The 4,510-nt window shown below is 41.5% G+C and overlaps 1 long non-coding RNA gene across 1 annotated transcript; it reads left to right on the top strand.

Annotated features, from left to right (window-relative positions):
• Nucleotides 1-1,322: 1,322 nt before the first annotated feature.
• Nucleotides 1,323-3,118, top strand: LOC115067816. The gene is made up of 2 exons (XR_003847190.1): nt 1,323-1,428; nt 2,927-3,118. It is a non-coding gene; the product is annotated as an uncharacterized LOC115067816 (long non-coding RNA).
• The last annotated feature ends 1,392 nt before the right edge of the window (nt 3,119-4,510 follow it).

The following is a 4,510-nucleotide window of genomic DNA, read 5'->3' as shown; positions in this document are numbered from 1 at the left end:
TTTATTTATTATTATTTTTGCAGCTATTCTGAAAGTGAGTGTTTCCATGTACTCTTTCTCTGATTGCTTGTTATTGGTATATAGAAAGGCTACAGACTTTGTAGATTAATGTTGTAACTTGCAACTTTACTGAACGTGTTAATAATTTCTAGGAGTTTTCTGATGGAATGTTTGGTGTCTCTTAGGTATAGTATTATATCATCTGCAAAAAGGGATAATTTGATCTTTTCCAATTATTGCTCTTTTAATTTCCTTCTCTGGTCTTACTGCTCTTGCAAGAGTTTCAAGCACTGTGGTAAAAAGGAGTGGAGATAGTGGACAGCCTTGCCTGGTTCCTGATTTTAATGGAAATGCTTCCAGTTTTTCTCCATTTAGAATGATGTTGGCTGTGGGTTTGTTGAATACGGCTTTAATTATGTTAAGATATCTTCCAGTCCAATTCCCACATGAAGCTATTTTTAAAGGGGAAAGCTTTCATCTTCATGAAAGGCTCCAGAAATTATTAATCCTCTTCCACTCTACAGGTTAATTTTAGGTGTTGAGTGGGTTGAGCCATATCCAAATACACTCTTTGTCTGAAGTGGTTTCCCGAAGAGTAGGCATTTAAATCAGTGGCCTAAGTGAGGAAAAGTCCACCCTTCCCCATGTTAGCAGGGCACCTTTCAAATGTTGAAGCCCAGATAGAGCAAGAAGGCAGAGAGGTAAATTCACCTCTCTTTTGGAGCTGGAACAGCTTTCTTCTGCTCTTGAACATGAAGACCCCAGGTTATTGGGCCTCTAGACTCTAGAATTTGTGCCAGCAGCACTGCACTCACCCTTCCCCATAGTTTCTCCTGGCCTTCACAGTTGTACCATCCGCTCTCCTGATTCTCAGGCCTTGGAACTTGGTCTAAGCTATGCCACTGGCTTCTGTTTGCAGAATGTATATCATTGGAAGCCTCCATAGTAGCATGAGCCAATTCCTGTAATCCCCTCCTCCTTCTGTCTGGCCTATTGGTTCTGTCCAGAGAGCCCTGAATGACACAGGTTTGGGTACTATGAGTAGAATAATTTTTAGAATGAGTTTCTTGAATTGATTGGGGGTTTCTGGAATTTGGTCTGTGATCTGATTAGTCTTTAAAATTACTTTGGTACACAAAGTATCTGATTGGTCATCTATGTAGAAGAGGCAGGTGGTATGCTGAGTGTGTATCAGAGTTTGAGGACACATGGTTGTTCCTAGAATCACCAGAGAAATGAATGAAAGAAAAATGAGCTCAGGAATTTGAATTCTCAGCTCATGTACTTCACATACAACCTAAGAGATGCTGTATGTGCCTTCCCAGCAGGTAAATCCTAACTCCTGTAACCCCGGGACTGAAAATACTGAGAAACAAGTCCTCACATGGAATTGTCTGAATAATGGAAGTTGAACTCCCAACCTTAAAGGTGTGTTCTAAGGTTAAAATGAGAGCATTGAGCAACAGCAACCCAAATGAATGATACCTAATGTGCACATTTAGCCGTGGAGGTGAAAGATCTGTATATTGAAAACTATTACAAACATTCATGAAAGAAATGAAAGAAATCACAAATGAAAAGACAAGCTGTGTTGTTGAATTGGAAGAACATTGTTAAAGGGTCCACACTACCAAAAGCAATTGGCCAGTTCATTGCAATCCCTGTTACTACTCCAAGGACCTTATTTTTATCAATAGAAAAGGCAGTCTTAGAATTTGAATGGAACCAGGGCCTGGAGATATAGCTCAGCAGCTAAGAGCACTGACTGCTCTTGCAGAGGACCCAGGTTTGAATACTAGCACCCACATGGTGGCTAACAACTGTCTCTAACTCCAGTTCCAGGGGATTTGACACCTTCCATCCTCCTCAGGCACTGCACAACAGGGGTGCACTTACCTCCATGCAGGTATAACACTCATTCACAAAATAATAAAGAAAAAATATTTAATAAGTAAATAAATACTTGAATGGAACCAGAAAAGACCCCCTAATAATCAAAGCAAATGAACAAAAAAAGAATAAATTGAATGCATCACACTACTTGACATGAAAACGTACTACAAAACTGTAGTTACCAAGACTACTATTAGAATAAAAACAAACACGTTGAACAAGTGAACAGAATAGGGTTCAGAAACTCAAACTTTATAGGCATTATCAGTAAAGATGCCAGGAACACAAATGAGGAAATGACAGCCTTTTCAAGTGAAAGAAATCCTTTGCGGATTTTTGAGCTGGTTAGTTTTCTGTCAACTTCACACAAACTGGAGTCACCTGGGAAGAAGGAATCTTAATTGCTGATTGATGCAGTAGGGTCCAGCTCTTCGGGCAGTGCTATCTCTGGGCAGGAGGGCCTGGGCTGTAGTTGAGAAAGCCAGCAAACAGCACCTCCTTCATGGTCTCTGCCTCACTTTCTGCCTTGACTTCCCTTCCTTCAGTGATGGACTGTGACATGGAAGTGTAAGACAGATAAACCGTTTCCTTACCAAGTTAGTTTGGGTCAGAGTTTTATCACAGCAACAGAAACCAAACTAAAACAATTTGACAAACTATATCCACATGTATAAAAATACAATTGGGGTCTTATACCATGTACAAAAGCATATTAAAAACAAATGTAAAGACAAAGCAAAGAAGATGGAGGCAGTTCTTTAATATTGGTCTAGTCAATGACTTTTTTCACCATGACTCTAAAAGCACAAGCAATAAAACAAAATATAGAGATGGAATGCACCAAACTAGACAGTCTACATCATCAGTGGAACAGAATGAAGAGACAACCTCAGAGGGGGGAAATAAGAAAATCACACATCTAGTGATGCACCTGCTAAAATACTGTCCAAGCATTTGTGTTTATGCTCATAGGTTACTATAGCAGCCACTGTTTACATGTTCCTGCTTCTTGCTGTTTGTGTTTTTATAATAGATGGAATCCCACTGAAAAGGGCCAACAGCCCATGGAAAACAAATGATGCAGAGACCCGAAAGTTCAGTGTCTTGCCACAATGGGCGGAAGACCATCCCACACCTACCACCAGCTTCAAGGCTCAGAGATTTTTGTGGAAGAAATTGGTGGAAAGAATTGGTGGAAATTGGTGGAAAGAGCCTGAAGAAGAGGTGGAGTGTTAACTGGAAATGTCCTCAGGCCACTATGCCAGCAAGCTACAGTCACACTTCCCACACTTGTCAAGGAGTCAATGGGGGAATCAGTTACCCCTCCCACCCAATCAGTGGAACTTAGCTGCATGTGGGGAGGGGCTGAGGATATACAAGCTGAGAACATCATGAGGCACCTCTCTCACTGTTTTGTGCAGCTGTTGGGAAGTCACAGGATCTATATTTGAGTGTGGACTTTCCAACACAGCTGTAAATGGGAAGGGGCACCCACTCTTCTGTAAATAAACCCCCATCCTATTCTCTGTTAGCAAGCCCAAGGAGGGGAACTCATTAGGATTTTCCAAAATAAAAAAAAAATCTCACACATCTAATAAGGAGCTAATATCCATGGTGATTAGTATTGCCAAGTTGATGGGCTCTGGAATCAGCTAAGACACAAACATCTAGGCACCTGTGGGGGATTCTCTAGGTTATCCTCTGCCATTCCTGTGAGAGATTAGGTTAATTGAGGTGGGAAGAGCCATCCCAACAGTGGTAGCACTGTTCCTTGGGCTTGGGTTCTGTACATAGAGCTAGCTGAGCAGGAGCATTCAGCACCCTTTTTGACCAGCTGCTTCAAGCTCCTGATGCCTTGATTTCCCCTCTATAGTGGACAGTACCCTCAAACAATGAGCCAAAATAAGCCCTTAAATTGTTTTTGTTAGGGTATTCTATCACAGCAAGACACCCTCCAAAACCTAACATCTACTTAGAAGGAAGCAAGTTTGAAGTTCATTGAGGATGAACTCCATCCTCATTATCAGCTCTGGACCTTATCTTCTGCTTCCCAGTCAATACACTAATTTTAAGGAGGGGAGAAATCTTCATAACCGTCCATCCATAAGAATTAAAATTACTGATCAGAGAAAAGGGAGGAAGGTGGGGGCAGCAGGCTCTGTTGAGACCCACGTGGCTTCCTGGTGAAGTCTGACAGTTTTACAGATTTCTGTCACATTTTTAACATAGTCTATTACATGATTTTGGGCTAAAATGATAGGATTTTTGTCATATCTCTTGTTCTGGGTGAAGACATGATGTTCTGGACTGTCAGGAAAATTATAAGACTATTTCCTAGGAGAAGGTTCTATGGAAAAGAACAAGGGCCTACTCTTGGCCTCTTCCTTAAAAGTTCACGTGAATTGTCTTGTCAGTCGGGAAAACACACCTGAGGAAAGGGCAGCTGGGTCTAAATAGGGAGTTCCAGGTTCCAGGACAGCTGGGGCTACGGGGAGACCCTGTCTCAAAAAGACCAAAAAAAAAAAAACAATCTGCAAGTATCACACGCTCATGATATGAACACTGTGTCTCCAAATGGTGACACTACTTTGGAATGCGGTAGGTGGAGGAAGTAAGT

The sequence above is a fragment of the Nannospalax galili genome, unplaced genomic scaffold (genome assembly GCF_000622305.1).
Source record: "Nannospalax galili isolate Female #2095 unplaced genomic scaffold, S.galili_v1.0 scaffold305, whole genome shotgun sequence".
NCBI classification, from domain to species: Eukaryota; Metazoa; Chordata; class Mammalia; order Rodentia; family Spalacidae; genus Nannospalax; species Nannospalax galili.
Note: the sequence above shows the minus strand (reverse complement) of the source record. Positions and strands in the feature narration are given on the sequence as shown.